This window comes from Camarhynchus parvulus, chromosome 10 (assembly GCF_901933205.1).
Source record: "Camarhynchus parvulus chromosome 10, STF_HiC, whole genome shotgun sequence".
NCBI lineage: Eukaryota > Metazoa > Chordata > Aves > Passeriformes > Thraupidae > Camarhynchus > Camarhynchus parvulus.
In genome coordinates, this window is record NC_044580.1 from 7,281,835 (window position 1) to 7,305,153 (window position 23,319).

Sequence of the window (23,319 nt, forward strand, 5' to 3'; positions counted from 1 at the left end):
CGCCCGGCCAGCGGGGCAGCAGCGTGTGCCGCACGGTGTGTGCGCCGTGACATACGGGGACACACACGCACTCACACACGTGTTATTGGCGCCGCCGGGCCGCTCCGGGCGCACCCCGCCCCCTCCCCACCGCGCCGGGGGTCCCGGGGCTGACGGAGGGGCCGTCCCCCCGCTCGGGCTGAGCTCGCCGCCCCCGGCCCCAGTCGCGGCCCCGGCCCCGGCCCCCTCCCCCGGCGGCGGCGGCGGCGGCGGCGGCGGCGGCGCGGGGCGGCCCGTGTGTCGGGCACGCCGAGCCTGCGCACTCGGCGGCCGGGCGGGCACGGCGGCCGCGGGGCGAGGAGCGGCGCGGGGCGGGCCGGGCCGGGCCAGGTGCTGCTGCGGGGCGGGGGGAGCGCGGAGCGACCCTGCGCGGGGGGCGGCGGGGGCCGGGCGCCATGCGCCGAGCCGCGGGCCGGGCTCGCCATCCTGCGGCGTAGCGGCGGGACGGGTTCCGCCCGTGATGTCCCCCGGGCAGCGGGGGAAGGCGACTCACTCGAGCGCTGCGGCAGAGGCCTAGTGCGGCCAGCGCCGCTCGCGTCCCATGGCCGAGGAGCAGCAGCCGGAGGGGGGCAGCCGCCGCGGCGGCTCGCCGGACCCCCGCGCCCGGCGGGGCCCTGCCGGCCCTGGTGCCGGGGCTGCAGGGCGGCGAGGCCAGCGCGCTGCAGCACAAGATCCGCAGCTCCATCTGGTAAGGGCCGGGCCCCGGGCCGGGGGAGCGGGGGAAGGGCCGGGGGCTGCGCGGGCGCGGGGGGGCGCGGCCCCTTTGTGCGGGCAGCGCGGAGCACACGCGTGTTGGCGGGCGGGGGTCGCGGGCGGGCCGTGCCCGCGGCCGGTGCCGCACGGGCAGGACCAGCCCCGTGTGCGGGCGGGCGGGCGGCGGCGCTGCCCGGCTGCGGTGGGCGGTGGGCTCGGGTCACCTGCCGCAGGCGCTGCTGCAGCCCCGCGCATCTTGCGCGGCCCGCGGCGCTCCCGGCCGTGCTCGTAGCGCGCACATGAGCGCCCAGCACGGCGCTGGTGCAGCGAGGGATGCGGAGCTGGGCACGAAGGGTGCGATTGTCCAGCCTCCCGTAAACCTCTGCTCTTCTGAGGTCCCACTCAGGCAGTTCAAATGCAGTTTTGGCTGGGGCTCACGATGGTTTTCAAGTTTCTGCATAGGAATCCAGGTTATTTTTTGTTGATTTTTTTTCCCCTAAAAATTCAGTTTCTTAGTAAACCAGCATTTTATTTGAGAATTTTATTTTATGTCTATTGGGGGAACGAGGTGAACCGAGCTTAGGTTGGTGCAAATAGAGCACTTTGTTGTCCTTATTTTTGGTTGGTTTTTTTTTTAGTATCTGCAAGAGGCTGTCACCTGCAGCATTTCTATTTTATGTACGTTTTTAAAAGCTGCTTTTGGCTGAGGGCACTGGTAAAGTGTACTGAAAGTTGGGAGTTGTAAATACAGGTTACTCGTGTAATGTTTTCCTTTATATACACACACACCATGTGTATTTTATACATAAACTCATCCCAATAAACACATACTGATCAAGCTTGCATATTACGTCATATTACAGTTAGATTGTGTGGTTTGAATGGGTGTCGCTAGAAAATAAAGAGCATCTAAATATAATTTTGCCTTCAGATTTTTTTATTGTATGGCATACTGAAATAGCTTTTATTATTAGGATGGTGGTTATTTTGTTTTTATTTATTTAAACAGTAAATAATAGTTCATTCTCCTTTCTCCACACATGCTACCTTTTGTTTTGGTCTTCTTTGCAATGTGACCTAGAGAAGGAATATGATCTGCAGAATTTTCTGTCTTTTTGGATCATAAAATCTTCACACCCTCCTAATTTATTATGGTCTTTAGTGATGGTCTTTTCATGTTTCCTTCCCTTTGCATGAATGTGCTGTTGGAAATGAGCCTCGGAGAGCATGTTTACATTGCATTCAGATTAGGAGGTATCATGTCCAAGTTGAAGACAAAATGGCTACTAAGTAAAACCTCTGCTTTTATTGTGGCTTTTCTTTTTCAAGGAAAAAGAGCACATATGTTAGCTTCTGAAATGGAAACTGCTTATTTGATTCAGGTGAACTTGGTGAATAGCCCAAGCCCATGTTTGGTACAAAGGAATGAAGCGTTTTGCCCGGGGTCAGTGGCTTGCCTGGTGCCAGGTGCCTGTGGCCGGCAGAGGTTTCCCAGCACCTTGCAGCCCTGTCTCCTGGTACTTCCCGGGCGTTCCTCACCCTCACAGTGTTCCTCCTGGCTACCTGCTTCTGCACGGGCTTCAACTTCCCTGCTGCTCTCAGGCAGCATCCATTCCCTGCAGGTTGTGCTGTTGAAATGCAGTATTTGAAGATAAGGTTATTTATTATAAGAAAACCTTTTCTTTTGGTGTTTTCAACTCTTACATTTCTCTATTGTGATCAAGTAGTCTTCCTTTGAGGTTGGAGTTCATTGTGAATTTGCATCTTCCTGGACATGTGTTGGTTGTTTGGGCGCAGCAGGGATGAGGAGCACTGCCAGGAGTGTTGTGCACACTGCACCCCAATGAACAGTGGAAAATCTCCTTCTGAACTGGCAGCAAACTGGGGTTTGCTCTCTGTTCAGGGGGCGCTGGTGATGGATAAACAGCAGCAGAGGTTGTGGAAGGCCTGGGTGAAAATGGCAGTGCCCTGCTGTTAACAGATGAGGTGTAATGTGCAGAGCAGAGCTTCTTCCTCTTTTCTCCTTCCCTCCTCTTCCTCCCCTCTCCCCTCGCCGTGCAGTTGCATGTGCTGGCAGGTTGGTGCATTCAGTTCCCCCTTTGCTTCCCAGCAGGTTTAGCACATCCAGCTCAGTACTCTTCTCTGTGGTCTTCCCCCCACCTCCTTTTTTCCTACACGTGTTTGTACATAGTGGATGGAGGCTTTTGGTTGTGTTTGTTACAGGTTTTGTTTGGTTGGTTGGTTTTTTAAAAGGTTTCAGTCTTCAGATTGTATTGTCAGTGAAAATAGTATAGCAAAATATAGCAGCTACGTAAATACTGGACTTGAGGATCACAAACAAGTCTGTGCTTGTCCCTCCACTTCACAGACAAATATAAATATAGGGACTGATGCAGGCCACGAGTGGGACAATGAGCTATTAATTATGTCAACTCGCGCTTATTTTATTCTGTTTATTAAATTAAAATGTAGTTTGACAAAAACATGTTAAGTAATTGTGTACATGTGGAGTCCCTTAAATTGAAACAATAGTTTAAGCCCTGCTGGTTATATTTGCAGGCATGGTCAGTATAGGTACTGAAGACTTTAAAATATGCTTTTTTAGATGTCCAGTCTGTTGGTGTTTGGGTTTTTTTTGTTAGGGTGTTTTTTGGCATAAAACATGACCACTAGTTTGAGCTGAGGAGGGGAAGATATTATGAGTGACTTAGCTGTGCTTAAAAACAAATCAGGAAGTATTTATTTGCATTACAACATCATAGACAGGTATTTAACTGCTGTTTGGTTACAGTGATTGAAGCTCATCACTGTCTGTCTGTATTTGTGTCCTGGCTGCCCCACTGGAGCACAGGCAGCAAAGTGGTGTCTGGTTTTGTTCCCTGCTGTGTGTGTGAGGTGCTGAGGCGGTTGGATGTGTTCTTACGGTGTGGGTGAAGTGGGCAGAAATAACACTGGATGTCTTTTCCCATTGACGGATTAGAAGTCTAGACAGAGAGAACTCGTCTTTGGGAGCCCAGCCTGGCTGATTAGTGTCAGCATGGGTGGGTTTGTAAATTGCCCTGGTCTTCACTGGACACTGGGCCTTAATCTGCCTGTTTTTATTTCTCTTTAGATTGGTTAAAGCTTTCATATTTATTAATAGCTTTTTGTCCAGACGTTGGAGCCCGAGGCGGGAAAACCTCCCTAGTCAGCTGTCTGAGCATATAGACTAATGGGGTTTCACTTATTTCTTTGGGTGAGGGTACTGTATTACCAAATATGTGTTATTTGTATATGATGTTTCTGTACCCAAACATATGGTGGTGAAGACAGAGTCTACTCAGTATCACGTTGGCTTGCCAAGGAATATCTTACAGCTGAAGACAGCCAGTGAAGTAGGGATGTAAAAGCAGCGTGGCGCAAGGATTGAGATGCAGAGATGGCCAAGGGAGGATGGTGTCAGCTGAGGGTCTGTCATTGCTGGCATAAAAGACCAACAGTTTTAGGCAATTAAGTCCCTCTGCTCGCTGTAATAATCCAAAATCCGGTAGCTGTGAACACTGAAGGAGCAGACAGGTTTGTTTTCTTGTTCAGTGTTGCAAATAACTGGTGATGGTTCTGCAATGAGCACTTGTTTACCGTTGTAAATAGTAATCTGGTGCTTGCATCTGTGCATGGGTTGGCCCCAGGTTCTTTCACCTTGCCTGCATCTCAGCTCTTTTTGTCCTAAAGGCATCAGTTGGATTTGAATATAGCAATTCTGCTTGAGAGATTAATTTCTCTCCTCTCCGCCCCAGTGTCTCGTGTGTAAACCAAGCTGAGGACCAGGCAGTGTGGAGTGGCAAACACAAAGCACTGCATTTGCAGCCATTTCAGCCTGGACGTGGCTGTGGGTTTCAGACCCATAATTTTTGTCCTCCAATCACTCTTCTAACTACAAGTTGCATTGGAAAACCACATGAGTGAGTCTGAGCAGTGCTGAAATTGTGTCCTAATGCCCACTTTTTCTCATGTTGAAGAAGGAGTAGAAGGTGAATTGTGCCCTTGTTACTTTTGGATTCTCGTTACTGCGCTAGGGAACCAGATTAGCTGATTGTAACACCAATGGGTTCTAATCTTTGGAAGGCTCCTTTCTTTTTTATGACTTAAAACATTCCTGCTCCCTCCTGCAGTTGCATCCATCACTCCTCATTAGGCATTGTCAGCAAGCGTGGCTCGTCACTTAGCTGTTGGCAGAGCAAATGTTCTGCAACTTGGGAAATGCCATTGAGGTTTTTCATAATAGGAATTGCTACTTATTTGTATAGTTAGGTCAGCAGAAAAAATTATTGACTTGATATTTTTTATAAAAATTAATATTGATTGACTTGATATTTTTAATAAAATGCCTAGCAATGAAGAGGGAATCTTGAAGGGTATGTGTTTCAGGCTTTTAGCAAATGCAGATGGATATACCTTTTTGGTAGGTTTCTTTTGCAGTTGAAATTTCTGTGTGTATTTTTTTAAAACAAGTATTTTTTTAGTCAGGTTGGATTAATGTGTAAACCAATCCATCTGCATTTTCCTCTTTCTTGTAGCTTGGGAGAGGGAGACAGGAAGTAAGAGAAAAAAACCCTACCATAACCTTCAGTATGTTGTTAAGTAGCCTGTCAAAACTGGGAGAACTCCAAATTTCCTCTGATTACAGAGTACTTGTGGTTATTCTCTGCCCCCAGCCCAAAATGCAGCAGCCATCATTCCCTCCTTCATCTTGGTTAATTCACTTTATCCTGGTTAATTCATTGTTGGAGGTGGGAAACACAGGTTATAATTCTTCAATTGCAGTTTACTGATTTCTGTGACGAAAATTAAATAATTATCATTGACAGGCGTACAGGCTGCACTTATTTCACTTAATCTATGCAACATCAGAAGTGTGTTTACCTGCTTTGAAAAAGTACCTTGAGCCCCTTAAGCTGAGAGATGATGAGAGTGTAAAACTGCAAAGGTTTCTTTCACTGACTCAGTTTTCCGTGGCTTCTTGGTTCCAGTGATTCCAGGTGTTGGTAAGATTTGCCTGTTCTGAATGTGTTTCCTGATATGGTGTATAAGCAGTCAAATACATAGGAAAAAATTGAACTGTGGACCATATTTTAGAGTAGTTCCTGGTGATTTCAGGGAAGGTCGCCCCTCCTTGGGCAAAGCATTTAGCAGCTTGTCATTCTCCTTCACACTCTGCTTCCCCAAATGGATAGGAACAGAGAGTGGAATTTGTTTCATTTCACTCCACCTGGTTCTGTACAAGTTCCCATGTAGTTATTGTGGAGGGAAAAAAGGCATCTCTGAGGTGAGGGCCAACTCCTACGAAAGATGTTTTCATAAAACAATCCATCCCATCCCTTCATGTCCCAAATTCTCTGACTGCAAACAAATTTCAAACCAGGGTGTGGTGCAGAACTCATGAATTAGGGAAAATAAATCCTACACCATTTGTCCCTTGGCTTCTCCTGGAGATGGCCTCCGTGGGTGGTTCAGAGAGCTTCCACTCCTCTGCACAAGGGCCAGGGACACCCTTTGTCTGTCACTACACATTGCTGTGTGTGGGGAAGCCCCCCAGAAGGATTCCTCCTCCCCAAGGCAGGGTTCAGAAGCTCTGGCTGTCCCCGCTGCGGTGCATCCCTGGGCTGCTGGGGAAGCCTCGGTGCCGGGAGCGGGCAGTCAGCGCTGCCAGCGGCGTGGGAGGAGGAGCAGCTTCCCAAAACGGGGCACAGCCACCGCTGTGGTGAGATTCTAGGTCAGCAGGTGTGGAGGCCAATTTGGTCTGCAGGCGTTTTTACAAGGTTAGAAAATAAACCTGAGTAAAATGAATGGTGACCTTTATGTAACCTTTGGAGAGCGAAGCTGAGGTTTTATTGAATATCCTGGCTCTGAGTTGGAGGGAATAGCTTTGCAGAAAAAAGGTCTTTATAAACCTGCTTTTAGGAAGAGTGGATTTTTCACTCTTGTTTGTGGGTTTTGTTTGTCTTTGTTTCTTGAAACAATAGAATCTAAAAAACTATATAGGGGGGAAAGCACTATTCAAGTAATAAAAGATTTGGATAAGGTTTACTGTTGTTCGTTTGGAATTCATTGGAGTGCATGCAGTTGTTGACTTCACAGCATCAAACATACGCAATTCCTTGTTTCATAAACATTTTACTTTCCACTGCAGGAGTTTCTTCACTGAAGCAAGTCAGATGGTGTGACATTGTGGTTCAGTGCAGCAGTTCTAATGAGTCCTTAATAAGCACAGAATTGCGGGGTTGTCATCCCAGGCCTCTGTAGCTGGGTTGCTTGCCATTTAGGGGAGTTCTGCATTATTTACATGTGTCTTTATGCCACTGGCAAGTAGGAATCCAAATTTCTACCTGAAAAGAACACTTGGAACCTCCCCCTAAAAGTTTCTGGATACTGTATAAATTAATCAGAAAAAGTCATTTAATTGGGGGAGATGACAGTACTGCTCAGGTTGGGGTGATCAGGCTTATATGGAAGCACTGATAAATCTTTTAATTAATTGGAGCTTGGGGTGGATTTGTTAGTCTTTTTCTGTGTGTTTGTGTAGTTTTGAGAGCAGGGGTTGAGCTTAATGTTTTTATACAGATCCCATAAGTTATGTATGTTGCCTTCTCTTGTTACTCTACTCAGCTGCTTGCCAAACAGAAGTATTTGGAGAAGGGCCAGAGCTGCAAAATTCAGATCAGGATCCAAATTTGGATTTTTGGTTCAAGCCTTTCTAATATCTAATATTACAAAACCTTATATATAAATAAGGAGCTCTTTATTTTTAAACTGTGGCAACAAGGACAGGGAGGTAGCTTCCTCTCCCTCTGGAGCAGTCCAGGTAGAATGCTGGACTGTGTGTTACAAAGCTGTCAGCAGGTGATTCAAAAGGTAAATTGAATAGGTGAAAAAGCAACGCGTGCACTGTCACCCAGAAAGAGCCTGAGCAAAAGGCCAGCACAAATTGGTGCTTTCAAGCCAGTGAGAAGAAGCCCCTAAATCTAAAAATTCTGGAAGTGGTGGGATGTTTCGTGGTGTTTCATTAGGTCTTTGGGAATTTCGAGGGTTTGTTTTGTTTTGTTCTGAATGGAGTTAGCCAGTATCTCAATTTTAATGCTTTCTTGATTTAATGGAAAAAGGATTATCTCTCACCAAGTAGGATGCTTGTTATCAGCTGCTGTGCCATCAGCAGGCTTTCAGTAAGCTGCCCAGTGTTTTGTGTTGTTGAATGTTTAGTCATTAAGACAGTGGGGGAAAAAACATTCAAAACTTCTGAAATATTTTCCTTGTGGCTAGTTTTTAATTGCCTGTGGTTGCTGTGGTGACACTGTGCCTGTCAGAGGGTGGGGAGGTTGGGTGTTGCTGCAGGGCTGAGGTTGGGGGTGGCTCTGGCTGTGGCACCTGCACCAGGTGAGTGGCATTGTCCTCATGGCTGTGTGACCCTCTGTAAGGCACAGCCACCCTGCGAGGGCAGCACCTGGCTGCTCCAGGCCAGGATGTGTGTCTGTGTGTCTGGGGGTGTACCTGTGTTCCTCTGCTGCCATGAGTCCCACTCAGCTTTTCCCTGGAGCTGGCTGGAAGTGCTGTCTCTTGCCCATTGTCAGGTACTTCAAGTTGGGGAAGAAAATCTTGTTCCTGGGGAGAACATGTTTATTAAGTGAGGCATATTTGTATCTCCCTGGAGAGGAAGTTTGTGGTTAAATGTCAAGGTCCATGATGGATGGCTGTCCTTTCTGATGGATGGCCTCGCAGGCATGCAGGCAAGCTGTATTTCTCAGTCAGAAATTCCTGAGTGCCATTATAAAGTTGTTGGGACACCTGTGGGTGAAAAAGATTGCACTGGACGGTAGAAATGACAGTTTGTGGCTTTGCATATAAAGCAGTGGATTATACTGTTTTTAAAGTGGTCAGCAATGCAGACTGTTGGAACTTTTCCCCAGAATGAATGAGGTTGCCTTGTAAGTATCAACACAAGCATCCTTTAGACAAACAAAAATTAGTGTGTAAGAGAAGTGTGCTGGATAATAAGGATGGGCAGTTTGTTATTCTGTGTTTGCCTTGGCTCCTTCTTGCCCTTGTTCAGAAATTGCTTGAAAATACCTGGAGTAGTCTTTGTGACTTCAGTGGAAATATTCCTGGGTGCCTTCTCCCTTCCTCTTCAGAACCACTGCTACATTAAAATACAGACTGGAAAGGCAGTTACTTAGTACCACAAGTGGTAACTCTTTGAAGGCCTCTAAATCGAAAAGCTTTAACATTTATTTAATATTTTTTGTGGATGGAATTTTAGTCTTGTTTTTTAATCTGCTCTGAAAAAATATGACCGTTCCTTCTTTCAGAACCACATGTTAGTTCTATTGCTAGTTCAGCGGAGGAAAGTGCTCAAGAGGCTTGGGTGCTTCTTAAATCAGGAGGAGAATTCTGCAGGGGATTCTGGATCCTGTGTGAATGCAGTGTCTGGAGGCAGTCTGAAACTGAGACTCGAGGTGTCTGCTGCAGGGCTGGACATCCTCTGGCAGCAGCAGTTTGTTGTGTGTGCTGAGGGTGTGTGGGCAGCAGTTTCCTGGGAAGAGCACCCAGGGGCCCTGCCCAGGAGAGCACCCTGTGCTCGTGGGTGCTTGGCATCATCACTCCCAGCTGGGTTCAGATGCTTTGTGCAAGGTCCTGATTGCTCTCTGCTCCTTGTGCTGCTTCTGTGGAACCTGGGAGCTGTGGCTGAGGCATCTGTGAGGCCAGCCAGCCCTTGGTGAAAGCTGCAGCTCCTTCTGCTCTGATGGGACTGTCTGAAGAAAAGGCTAAAAATAATTTTGAACTATTTTTGCAGGAGTCAGACTGTGCCACAGAAACTTTTTATCCAAGCTCTGACAAAGTGTGACAAAATTCCTTTCATTAAGGGTGTATAAAAATGTGGTCAATTTTCTTTTGATTTGATTTTCTTTCTGTATTAAGCCTTTTGGCATGATAAATGATGAGGGCCTACAGTTGCTATTAGTGGCCATATAAACTAAATTAATTAGTTGATATTTAAAAGACAGTCAAGTTACTCACTGGCAGTAATTGGAAGCTGCACACCTGGAACCACATTTTGCTGAAGAGCTAAGCCTGCTTTTGGCTCCAGGAGCCTGCTCTGCAGCATTACCTTCATTATGCTTGATTCCAGTGGTATAATTCAATCACTGACTCCTAAAAAGTTGTGAAATTAAATGGCAGCTGAGGGGAAAATATTTGCCTCTTCCATTCAACAAATGAGTGAAATAGGAATGGTAGATACAGTTTTAAAATGCAAGAAATATCCCTGGAAAAGTATTTTGAGCATAATCTGTTAGCTGTTGGAAGATAGCTTGCTGAATCAAATAAAATATTTTGAAATACTGGTGGTTTGTGTGTGTTTAATTACACTGGACAAAGGTTTGTCTAAATGCAGTTTATAGTGAATCTTCAGTTAAAAATTAATCTTGAGCATCATATTATCGTGCAAAAAAAACCTAAAATGCTGACCCTTAAGATTTGGTAACCTGTAGAGTTAAGTCTGTGATCCATGAAGATATCCAGACACCTCTCCCTTATTGGTTAGTTCTGCGTAGAAGCCAGGTGTCTGATTACCCTGTAGATCCGTGCCTGAATATATTCTGAGTAGTCAGTTTTTGGTTAATAGCAGCTAAAAAAATCATAATAGTCTTGAGCTGTAAGGCTAAGAATAACCATGAAACAAAATACTTTGTTTTGTTTAGTACCAGCGAGTTTAGGCACTCCCCACTTGGCTTTCATGGGACAAATCTGCATGGACTGCATCTTGCTAGCAGCTTCCTTCTCTTGGAGGGAGTAGGAGTGTGGGTTCATATATCACTATGCTTTGTACAGTCAAGTTGGTGACACTTGTAACTTAATTGAAAAACCCAGTTCAGCTCCTGTGTACCATGGTTCTGTGTGTGGAAACCCCTCTGTGAGCACTCAGTCACCCATGTATGCCCTGGGATGCTGTTGGTGAGTAGCTCCAGCTCTTCAGGGTGAAAATAATTGCAATGGTTGAGTGTGTGCAGTGCAGGACTAGTAATTGTTATTTGTCACTTCACAGTGATTCTTGTCACTTTACTAAAGTTCTTCGTTACTGCTGAGCACCTTAAATAGCAGTAGCTCTGTGGTAAGTGTAGGATCTGGAGATAGCTCAAGTGTGTTGTTTTCTCCTGGAATTTGTTAAACTCAGGAAGGTGAGTTGCAGTTTTGGCTTGATTAGTTCAGCTCCTGAGCAAAGGAGTGGCAAAGCAGCATATAGCTCACTGTGAAAATTGAAATCAAACTGTGTTACTAATCAGGAAAGGACATTTTCATTCTCGTAATGTGAACATCTGCTCTCCCGCTGCAATGTTTACGCATGGTGTGATTCACAGGAATGAAAATCCAGACTGATCAATTCTGCAGTGCTCTTAAACAATGTCTGCTTCTGGAAGGACCCCTCAGACAAGTAATTGTGGGTACCATTAGCATGAGGCTTTTGCAGAAGCATAATTCAGTGGATTGTTAGATGCTGAAAACGTGTGGTAGCCTACAGGTGAATGTCAACAGCACTGTTACCCTGCTGAGTACTTGTGTAGAACTGTCTCCATACATCTGAAATATAATTCTGTGCTGTTATGATTTCTGGAAAGTCAGAAGTTTAGTGCAGCTTTTCTGAAATCTGATCTAGATTTAATTAAGCACAGCCTTTTCTGATTTTGGCTCTTTTACTAAGTTGTGATGTAACTGTGCAACTCCCTGGGATGTTTAGAATATGCATGCTATGAATAATGGATCTGTGCAGGTGTTCTGTGAATTGTCTGAATAGGGTGCTAAACTCAGTGGCCTGTGTGGCTGTGGCTTCAGTACTTTGTACTAGCACAGATCACATGACCTCTGCTGCATTTTCAAAAGAAAACCCTGACAATATGAAAACTTCTGAAATAGGTATCAAATGCGTATGGATGATGCTGTGCCTGCAAAGCAAGTGTTTACTTGAGAAGAAGAAGAAGATGACTAAGTTAGGTTTTTGGGTCCTGTCCCCCTCATTGCCTGTAGAAGTAGGATGGTGAGGCAGCAAACTGGCTGCACACATTGTTCCCTGTTCTGAGGACGGAGAACTGAACCCTAAAGTTGTGGGGTATTAAGTGCTGGTCAGATGGCAGGGAAGGAGGCAGTGTGTGGGGTGGAGTGCGTGGTGTTGGCCTGCCCCACACTGCAGGTTCTGCAGTGCTGCCGGGGAGCTCTGTGCTCTGCTCTGGCACTGGGCTGGCCTGATGGGGGCAGCCCCAGAGCTGCAAACATCATCCAGGTGGGAGCAGCCAGTCCTGCCCTGCAGGGCCATGTAAGGTACCTGTTGGACAGAGTTAATTTTCCACCTAGGAGTGAGTGCAGTTGTGTTTAACCTCCTTTTCTTAAAATCCTTAAGAATTGGAATAGCACATGTTTGTAACCTTTCCTACTAAAGATCCTAGTTTAGGGTCTAAAACCATTTTAAAAAGTGCCACATAGATTATTTCTTCTTACCCTCAGAAGGAGAGTATGGAAAGCTGATGAGTTACACTGCTTTAGCATTCAGTGAACTGACCTTTGAGATAGGCAAGAGTCTTCTGGCTACTTGCAGCTCTTTGTTTGCAGAGAGCTTCTGTGTCTAGAGTGGGTTGAAGCTGATGAGCAGAGGTGAGTGAGAAGTACCTCGGTGCAGGTGCAAGTCTGAAGGATGAATGCCTGAAAGAACCTGGGGAAGCTGAACAAGGGGGAGTCCTCTGAGGTGGGAGGTTGTATGGTCACCATCAGGCAGCAGTGCTATGTTCATCCTGCATGTGTTCAGCTCTAAATTTTCACCTGATGGTAAAGTCAAGGACAGGAGAGGGTTCTGGGATGTGCCAGTGAGCAGCATGGCACAAGTTGGAGAGGAGTTGCAGTGAAGCCATGCCCATCTAGCAGGAAAGAAGTGAGTGACCCTTTTAGTAGGCAGATGCTTGGACAGTGCATGTAGATACTCAGGGCATTACTCAGCACAGGGAAACCTAAGAGGTTGCAAGAATTGCATTCCATGGGAGTCAGCAATTGGGTACAGGTTCCTCAAGTGGAAAAAAGGGTGCAGAGGAGCTGTGTGGTGGGCAGCCATGAGGGAAAAGAGAGCAAGGAGAAGGAGGAATGCATGTGTGCAGAAATCAGGGCAGAAGCAGGGGTAATAGGATGTTGCAAGCAGCCTTGAGAGGAGAGGGCTGGATAAAAGCTGAATTTGTTTGCAAAAAGACAGGCTGATACCTTTGGGGGAAGCTGTTCAATGTTGGGGGGAGAGAAGGATCTGTGGCATGGAGGAGGAACAAAGAGTGTGCCAGGGAACCCTGCAGGTTAAGCTGGGCCTCCTCAGTGCAGTGTCTGTGCGAGGCCGCGGGCAGCCCCTGGATTGCGCCTCTGCTTCCCAGTGTGAGCCAGGCCCAGGGGGCAGCGAGATGGCAGCATCCTGGGAGGGCATTTCCAGGCTGGCAAGTGGGACACCTGCAGCTGTTGGCCCTGCAGCGTTTGGGGAGGGGGTGGCTGCTGTGTGCACAGTCTTTCGTGTGGGGCTCTGCAGGGCAGGGGGGTCTCATCTGCTCCCTCAGGATAAAGCCACAGAAAAGCTTGGATGGGACTGGGTTGTGGCACTGCAAACCAGATGACAGCCCCTGGGTATCAAATGAATAGGGAAATAAAGAGGTACAACCAGTAGCAGCAAATCTCTTCTGTTAAGAGAATGTAACTAGGATAGCTGTGGGTCTTGAAAATGTTGAAGGAAATAATGTGAAATAAAGAAGAAGAAACACAGTTTTTATGAGCAGGCTTAAATCTGCCATCCAGGCACCTGTGCCAGCACTGGGAAACGCGTGTGGTGGGAAAGCCTTGCTGCAGAGCTGCTGACACTGGAGCTGTTCTGCTGGATTCAGCTGAGCTCTGAACTATGTGCAGTAAACACAGCACTGTACAGATCTGTACATTTCTGGGTGTGTGTTGCGTGGAAGCAGAGTGTAGAACTCTTCCTATTTTCTCACATGGATATTGTTTTGCTTTGCTATCAGCTGTCTGTAGCCACCATTTCCTAAAGGAAAGGCAGCAGAGGACCAGGTCTGTGACCTGTGGCAGGCTGTGATGCACAGCAAGGTGCTGCCTTCCTCCTCCTCCTCAGCTAGTTGGCTCTGCAGGCACGGAAGAGAAACAATTTTGTGCACGTGTGTTATAGATGTACTGAACTTCCTGTTTGGTTTTTAAGTTCTGCTGAGGAGTGTCACCCCCTTAGTTTCACTAGGCATCCTTTCTTGGAGCCATGTGGGACAAAGGCTGGAGGAAAATCCCAGTGTTTCATAGTTGGCTTTCCAGTGCCTCCAGTTCAGACCCTTAAGTAATAATGTTGTGATGGGGCTTCTGATGACCTCGGCTGAAAATAGCACAGCAGATCTCTTAGCTATCTATAGATTGGATTGTGAAGCAACTGAAGGTTGATTTGTTTTTTCATAGTTTCAAAACCCAGCAGTTTTCATTGTGGAATACATGAGTTGTTGCAATGGATGATTTGCTCTGTAGCCACAACCTGCAGGTCTGGTGACTGTTTCTATCTTTATGCTTTCAGTGGGACATTTCTGAGATGAAATTTCTACTGAAATAATATTTTTGTTATGTTTTTTTGAGATTGTAGATTGTTAGTAATAAATACAGAAAGCATCTCCTCTGAAGTCATATTATCTTCCCACATCCTGTACAGAGGGCACTGCATCCTTGGAACAGAATCTCCTGCCTGAATGTAACAATATGCCCTGATTTTAATTCAGAGCAGTGCTGAAAGAACCAGGGTGAGAGCTGTGTAAAAGCATTTTCTTTGTCTCTTCTCAGAGTTCATTACAGTAACTTATGGCAATATACCGAATTTAAATAAATGTTAAAAAAACCCCAACCCCAGGAACTTAAATGACTGTCTTGTTGGAATAGAGCACCTGGCAGTGTGTGGTTGTTGCAAGTTCTTCTCAGTTATTTTAAGAATAGTGGAACAAGCCATAAGCATTGAATACAACCAGATTTCTTCAGAGAGCTGAAAGAGATGTTTATAGACCTGTGTTTCAGACATAGGTATTCTGATGTCTGCTGGCTGATTATTTCTTGGCAGTTCATTACAATGGGCTACATTTGAGACTTGGGCATTTCATTAGCAGCCTCATCTTCCTTCTTTGTTCAGCTGTTTCTATAGTTGGCTTTATTTATACTCATAAAATGATCATAGTGTTAGAAATGGTGAAGGGATTAAATTTTTATTCTCTATGAACTATTTTAATTGCATTTATTTTAGTAACAAGTGTTGAAGTCACCTGTTTGACACACTTTAACCTGCATTAACTTCAAGGCATGCTGAACCACTATGTTTTTCAGCACTGTGATATAGCATTTCTCCTTCTTATGTCTGATGGGAAACTGGTTTAGCTTATTCTCTGGTGAGTGGAAGGAGGTGGGTTAGGTTACAGGGAGGATGAAGTAGTTACAGCTCACCCTTCTTGTTGTGCTGTTTTATTGGCTTGCTGAGAGTTTGCCTCCTGATTTTGCTGAGAAGGGTGGTTTGCCTGGGACTGAGGAGGAATCTGCTTTCAGACTGAAAGAGACAATATTTACCAGTTGGTGAATTCTTGCTTTGTTTACTTTTTGAGGCCTGAGAGTTGGACACTTTTCTGCATTTCCTCTATTTTTATACTTCAGGGAAATAGCGATACTTCATGTGCTTTTAGGATGCAATTGTGGTCCCTGTGGCTTTTATATGGAATAAATATATATCTGCATTTGAATCCTGAAAGACCGAATTTGTCTTGTATTAAATGTTTTGCCGCTGTTTGCCTGTGTTTGTGGGAGGCTCGAGTGCCTGGTGTCTGGGGCAGACACTGGAATCGCCCGGGGAGGGAGCAGTGCAGGCAGGGACAGAGCCCCTAGGTGGCATCAGAAGCCACCTGATTTTTGGCTGCTGCACGCCCGGGGGTGAGAGGTGAGGCTGGGAGGGGGTCCTGGCCCTGGGGTGCTGGGCCATGCCTGGGGGTGCTTCTCTTTCCCGGTGCCCTGTGCTGGAGCTCCTACGACATTAGCTGAGCAGTATGGGTAGTCGTCATTTTGCTAATTCAAACAAGTTTCAACCTTGTGCAGCTCTGCTTTCTAAATATTTAATTGAAATGCTTTTACAGCCATTTTACTTCTTTATCACAGTGAGCCAAGCCAGACAATGTAACATGGCATATGTTAAGATGTTAATTGAGTAGCAGCGCACATAGGCGGCTGTTTCATAATTTTCTCCTTAGATGATCCTTGGCTCCAGTTTAACATTTCTTTGTGCTTCTGAGTGGAAGGTTATATAAAGATATATTTAGAGCTGTTAGTCTAAGAAAGAGAAGCATTAATTCAGTAAGATTAAGAATTAAGGGCTGATTGCTGCAGGCACTGCTGGGACACAGTGCTTGTCGTGGTAAGGATGTGATAATAGTACCTTTCTGATAGTACCACTTACTGTAATGGGCTTGGTAATCCTTTTATTGAGTGGTTCCTCACAGCACACAGAGTAAATAGAGATTTTTGTTTTCTAAATGTCACCTGATGTCATCAGAGTAGTGGAATTCAGACTGAATCTTTCCAAAAGGGTATGTGGTCAGTTTAATAATGACCCTCCCTATTTTACCAAGGTTTTCAGAAAGACGACTTTGCCAAAACTGTCACAGTTGGTACTTTGTAGTGGACTCTGTATTGTTTTCCTTGGGAGCTGAAGTGGGTTTTTGCAAGAGGGAAAGGGGCAGCGGGACATGGCACAGGTGGAGGAGTTCTGGATGCTGTCAACACCCAAATGCCTCCGGTGCCTGGCAGTGCTGCTCGTGTGCTCCTGCTGCTGTCAGGAGCAGCCCTTGCAGAGAGCCCCTGTGCCCTTTGCTAAGCAGTTTGACAAACAACCTGTGGGGAATGGTGTGGGGCAACAGCTGATGCAGTGGGAAATGGAGGCTTTTCAGATCACAGTAATTTTTGAAAGGAGATGCAGCCAAGACTCTCCTTTGGCAGACAGCTCTAAGTGTTGTCTTGGGTATTCTTCTCTTGTGGAAGGCTTGTTTTCAGGTGTGAGTAAAATACCAGGGCAGCAGTGTCACCGTGCACTGTCAGGGTTGTGTGCACTGCACGTGAGCCACTCAGAACTGTCCTGTGGCCTGAACAGTCCCTGGTGGGTTTTTGGTTTTCCCGTTTTTCCAAAGGACGTTTGCTTTATAACTTTGTAAACATTTTCTCTCTCAGTTGGCTGAGAGGGTGGTTTGCACTCCGAGGTGAATAACTAGGTAACTGTGCCCATGGTAAGTAACTGCACAGTGGGGTTTTCCATTTTAGTTGCAACTTTTTGCTGTAAGTCCTGCATGTTGGGTAATAATGTAACTTAATACTCTAGTACTGGAAACTGGGACCCTACAGAGGGGAGCCCTTGCTGTCTGATCAGGAGTTCAGCTCTGCCTTCCTGATGTAAGGCTCAGTTATGAGCAGTGATGGAAAGTGGTTTCTTTTCATCAATTGCATTATGGTTTGGCAGAAATTAATGTTTTCTCTAGGCTGTCCAATAAGTGCCAAGCACATGAAGCACAGCTATACAGAGGCTGGTTTTGGGAGGATGTTTCAGTTCATGCAAATATTTGCAGTCTTGGGCTGAATGGGATACAGAATATCTGTGGCAATTTCACAGAATGCTCCAAACTTTTGATGAAAAAATCACTCTGGGCTTCCCACATGTGACCACCTACTCAAACCATTATTAAATTCTGCACAACAAATTGTAGCTCCACTTGTCTGCTGAGTTTGGTTGAACTGGCTCTGTTGTTGACATCCTCCTCCATTTGAGGGATGAGTCCTCTGCCAGTGCCTGAATGGTGACAGCCATGTCCTGTGTGACTTTTGGGGCTGGGAGGTCTCCCCTGGCTGAGCAGAACAGCGATGTCCTGGAGGTGCTGCTGTCCCCCCTCTGCCAGGGACCCAGCCCAGGAGCCCCTGTGGCAGTGTCAGGCTCTGGACATGTGTCCCAGGAGAGGAGCTGTGCTGCAGGGGGGGATGTTCACTGTGCTCCCACAGTGCTGGTCCTGCTGCTACCTTTCATGGGGGCTGGATGCTCTCAGCTGCAAAGCTGCTAAGGGTTAGTTCAGTGCTGTGCAGGCTTTGGGAAGGCTCAGGGTTAACCAGGCAGTGGCTGATAAATTCAAGGGCTTTCTTTTATTTCTCTCAACCACCTCCCTTTTTCTGGTCTCACAGACATGAGGATTCTCTTATTCCTTGTGGTTATATGGCTTCTCTTATTTGCAACATTAAGGAGGTACTCGTGCTCAGAGCAACTGAACTCTGCCACTTCTGCTAATACAATAGTCCCATATTGCTCAGTACAAGTCAGGTGCCTCTTCCTGAAAGTAAAGGATTGCTTAATTAGAGGAAGGTTGGCAGCATCGGGTTTTATGCCACTTAGGAAAAAAAATTGCATCTCTTTGCCTTATTCTTCTGCTTTTTTCCCCTCTCTCTCCCTCAGTGCAAAGTAAACTCAGCTGCTCACCTGGGAAGAGAACACACTCCTCATTCTGCCCATGCCAAGTCAGGGCTGTTCTGAGCAGAAATACAGAAATCGGTCAGGGAAAACAGAAATGCATACTTTAGCAGAAGATAGAAGAGCAGTTTGAGGAAATACTTTCATCTGATTTCTCCTCATCTCATTCTCCCAAAGAAAATTTCAGGAGTTTGTCTTCAGCCTTTAGAAGCTTCGGTCACTACAGCCTTTGAAACTTACCTTCAAGAATCCTTCAGAGGTCTTGGCCCTTCCTGTAAGGCTTTTTGCTGCAGACCCAAAAGAGCCAACACATGGTTCTCTGGGAAGTTTTAGGGTCTGGGGTTCTCCATGACAGAATCCACAGCAGCTTTTGCAGGGAGCTGCCCTGTGCTGCTTCTCCAACCACAGCCTAAGAAACCTCCTTTTCTCTGCTGTTTTATTGATTAGTAGAAGCTGGGTGCATGTTTTTGAGTGGCTGGTGAGTAGGTGACCAGAAGTGGCCAGGTTGATCTGCACTGGTCGCTGACATTTTTCAGAGCAGAGCTGACATTTTTCAGCATTGCTGTAGACAGTACAACAGGGTCCCTCTTGAGTCACTTGTGTGCCTTAACTTTGAAACAGTCAGTAGGATGGCACCCACTGAATAAATGCCTCTTGGTGGTTGGGATACTGTCTGTATTTTTTGATTGGAGAGGAGCACATACAAGGTTTTGATATAAAAATTTATGCTCCATGGTTATTGTGTTGGGTCATTGGGCACAAGTTGGCAAATCCAAGGCAGCTGTAAAAGCAGCCACATTTGTTGTTGCTCACAAGAGACAGCTACCCCCAGAATCACAAATCTTGTCCTGAATAAAACTGCATCAAGTAAGTGAATTAATTTCACTTGAGGGATACTGTCATCATGAAGAGCTGTGAAAGAGAGAGTAACAGCAGCTGTGCTGCTAGGTGGGGTGAATTGCAATGAGCCTCCAGGAGGGGCAGTGCTGGCTGTGGGCTTTAGGTGCAGTTTTTGAGTTTCCAATGGGCTTAGGTTCCAAACAGATTCAAATGGTTATTTTCATTAGAAAGAACATAGTTCCTGCTGCTCTCCTGCAGCTGCTCATGGGTAGCAAAAATATGTGGGTAATGGCCTCCAGATGTTAGAAATGGCTCTGTGTAGGGCCTGATTCAGCCTGGTTGTTGAGATTTTTGGTTGCAGGCACTGTAATTGCAATAGTAATTAGATAAGGGACGCATTTGACAGGGACAGAAGCAGACTGACTTACTTGTAAATGAAACTTCAGCTTTCAAAGCATGTATGTCCTGCTAGAGAAGAAGTGGGGCAAAATAAACGAAGGTGGCAGGCGTAACTGGGATGTCTGTCCCTTTGCCACCTTTGTCACTTGTCCTTCTATCTTCTGATGAGCTGGGGATGTATCCTGCAGTGTCACCAAATGGAGTGTTTCTGTGCAGTGCTCAGGTCCATGAGAAGGTCACTCCCAGTACTGTCCCAGTCAAAGGGCTCATTCCTCAGGGCTGCCATTGCTTGACTTGGATTGCCTCTGCTGGAAGGGAAATAAGCATTTTTGTCATTAGGTACAAGCTTTATAAAGTGAAGCAACATTTACCTGTGCTATGGTTAAGAAGAAAGAAACCTCAGTTTACCACTAACAAATTTTAAAGATGTCCTCCCAGTATACTCAAGAGCGTGGAGCAGGAGATGGAAAAATTGTTTATTAAATAGGGATCACACTTACCCCTGCTCAAGCAGTGGGACCTTTGCCTTTTACAATGTCACAACATCTGTTTGCAGATTGGAGGACATGAATTTGAGGGGGACATGAACTTTCCTTTTTGTGCCACCAGTTTACAAAAAGGAAACATAGTGAACTCTATTTCCTGGCCCTGTTATTGCTCCTCTGCTGCAGCTTCTCAGCGCTGTTGATCGGTGCTGTAGGAGCAGAGGTCACAACGGGAAGAGCCTGAACTAAATTTGAGAGTTTACATTTCCTGACTCAGACTGATAGTTGGAGATAAAAGGACAGCTCTAGGGATCTCCTACCCAGCTGCCTCCTGGCAACTTGCCTCTTTCTCTTTGCAAGAAGAAGATGTTAATGCAGATGGGCATGCTGATGCTCAGGTTGGCAGGAGGGAAGCTGTGCTGGCTGGAGTGTGCTCTCCTGAAGAGCCCAGTGCATGGTGTTGTCTGTAGAGGCTGTTTGGACTGTTTCCTGTGTCTGTACCCTGTCTCCCTTGCCCTCTATGCACCCTTTCTGCATAAGCTGTCATGTGGAGCCATACAGGAGGTTTGGGTACAGGAATGGGTACAGATGCCTGATTCCTGTTTGTAGGAGAGACTGTTGTAGGAGAGGCTGTTTGTCTGTAGCAGCACAGGGACTGTGGGACCTTGCTCAGGGCTGGAGCAGTGGTGGAGTCCAGGGTGGAGAAGTTCTGCTGGAGCAGCTGTGTCCCCATCAGTTTGCTCAGCTTTGGGTCAGATGCACTGGCAACATGCAGCAGCAGCAGGTTTCCATGCTTAGTGCCCTTTGACTTTCTGGTAAGATGGTGATTTTTGATGAGTGAGATGATATTTAGGTTCCCTTCTTCAGTTGCTGCAGTATATGTGAGCATCTTTCCCAAGGCGAGGCAAAGCTTCCATTTTACCATCCGTAGCACTCCCTGTTCTTCAGAATCCCCAGCAGCTCTGCTCCTGTCTCCTTGCGGTTCCTGTCTACCCACCTGATGGCTTCTCCTACACCAAGTCAGCTGAAGTGGATGTCTGCTGATGGATCTGTCTCAGTGAACTTGTCAAATGTTCTTACCTGTTGAAAGCTTTTATTGTATTCTGTGACTTTAACCTGAGTGGTTCTTGTATGGGAAGGGACATCAGTGTTAGCAGCCTCTACAAAAGAGATTTTTGGACTGTCTTGTTTCAGAGTGGAAGTGGTGTAACAAGCAGGGCAACCAAGTTCCTGCCTCTGGGCATCTGATGGAACAGCAGATGCTGGTTCCTATCACCACCAGACACCAGAGCCATTTGTTTTGCTTGTTTCTAACTTATAGTTTTAGGAGATCCATCAGGTGCCTGACTTAGTCTAGCTTTTTTAGCATCTGTACAGAAGTAAAACAGCTTCTATGAGGTGTTTTGTTGTTTAAGGAGATTGAATTATGTTTTATTTTACCCAGGAAAATAATTGCTTTCTGAACTCAAAAAAAAATTGTTTGATGCTTGTTCAGTATGTGCTCAGGCTAGGGTTTTCTGTATGGGAAACCTCCTGCTCCTCTTCAGGGCAGTGATAAAATGCCTTTAACTAATGCTGTCAGAGGAAGCATGTGAAGTGCAGCACCCTTAAGAAACACAAGAGCTGCTCATGGGTGTGTTTATAGGAAGTATAATAAGTTCCATACTGTTTGCCCACCTTGGCACATGCACTGAGGTCATTCCTGGCATATTTCTATTGAATCCCCACCCAGTGCAGTCTTAATAAGCCAGCTGGGAGGTAGAGAGACTAACTTGGAAAAGTCCAGAGTTGCCAGTGGAATAACAGCTATGTGCCTTGTAGCAGCTCTTTGGAAAGCTAGAAATCCATGCCTTGAAGTGGTGGGATTTACTGAAGCATGGGGAGAAGGGGATGTTAATTGTGTTTACAGATAAACAAGTCAAATGCATTTGAATTGTGTAAGAGCTACAATAAAAGTAGTGACATCCGTCCTGGCTGCACTGCAGCTTGGGATAATAGTTGCAATGGTATTTCATTTTAAAAATGCAGTTCTTATGTAAAAGAACAAGAAGCAAGAATTCTAACAAGCAGTTAAGTTTGGGTGGCTTTCTACAGAAAAATTCCATAGACTAGCAGGATATTTCAAGATATAAAGCCTGTAGTGCAGTGATAGAAATTCTAATATGTAATGTTTTTGTCATTGATTTTAGACTAATTCAGTGTTTCTCTTCTCTCTCTCTTCCCTCACATCTAGCAAAACTGTACAATCTAAAGTGGACTGCATTTTGGTAAGTACAACTCCAGAATGCTTTTCAATATTTAATGAGCTGCAAGACCAAAATAGATGGCTCTGGAGACTGACAGCTATTATGAAGCCTTTCCTTAGCAGTATTTGAAGGTACTACCACTAAATGTGATCAAAATGAGTTACCATCTCAGGTCCCTTCCCAGAAATGTGCAACACTGCAGGTCCTGTTAGCTCTGCTGTGCTGCATAAGGCTGAGAGATCATTTTTTGGAGCAGGAGGGCCCTTGAATTGCAAAGTCTTCATCTGTGCATGAAAATAACAGGATCTAGTCAGTGATAAGATATTATTTTTGGGAAGCACTAGTTCAGAAAGAGGTTTTATTTGTTTTTAGTAGTGAGCAGGTTGCAAGTTTTTTTTAAATCAGAGTCTTGAGTTAATAAATCTTAGGACTGGAAGGGATTGCTTATCCTGACTTGCTACCTTCAGCACTTCATCCAAAGGTACCAGTGGATAAGACAAAAAAGTGTCATAGACAGCCATCTGGATCCTATCAAATAGTATGGCTGAGCTAACAGAGAATACTCTTCCAAGTCACACTATCAAAGGCTAATTCAAGTGGTACTGAATTGTCTTGCCATAAAATGTTTTAATTTATTGTTGTGTAAGATTTAAAGCTTTACTGTGTTTCAAACAAACTTTGGACCCCATTTAACCTCTGTTTAAAAGTTCTTGGATGCACCCAGTGGGAATAGGGATGCAGAATGTAATTTTTGTCCCTTTTATTCCTTGTTGACCTTTGTGAACACCAAACAGATGCCTTAAGATCTTAATTTTGTATGTGAATCTTCAGTGGTAAAAGGACAGATTGCAGAACTGCATTTGTAAAACTCTTTTAACACCAGGTATTTCTGTAGAAAAAAAATTGGAGTTGGGGTAGGTGTTTCTAAGTAGCATGGGAGAGGGAGTAAATGAGTAGGAGGCTTACCAGCCATCTACTTTTGGCAGTCTGTTTTAAGAAAATGAAATTACACTAGGACTATTTTTGCATTAAATTCTGCAGATTTATGGACCTTGTGTAC

At 45.7% G+C, this 23,319-nt stretch overlaps 1 protein-coding gene across 1 annotated transcript in view; it reads left to right on the forward strand.

The window, feature by feature from the left end:
• Positions 1-504: 504 nt before the first annotated feature.
• RFX7 (regulatory factor X7) overlaps positions 505-23,319 on the forward strand; it is a 49,458-nt gene continuing 26,643 nt past the window's right edge. Inside the window, exons 1-2 of the mRNA XM_030955036.1 lie at positions 505-727; positions 22,247-22,280. The gene's annotated coding sequence lies outside the window, so the exon portion shown is untranslated. The remainder of the gene's footprint in view (positions 728-22,246; positions 22,281-23,319) is intronic.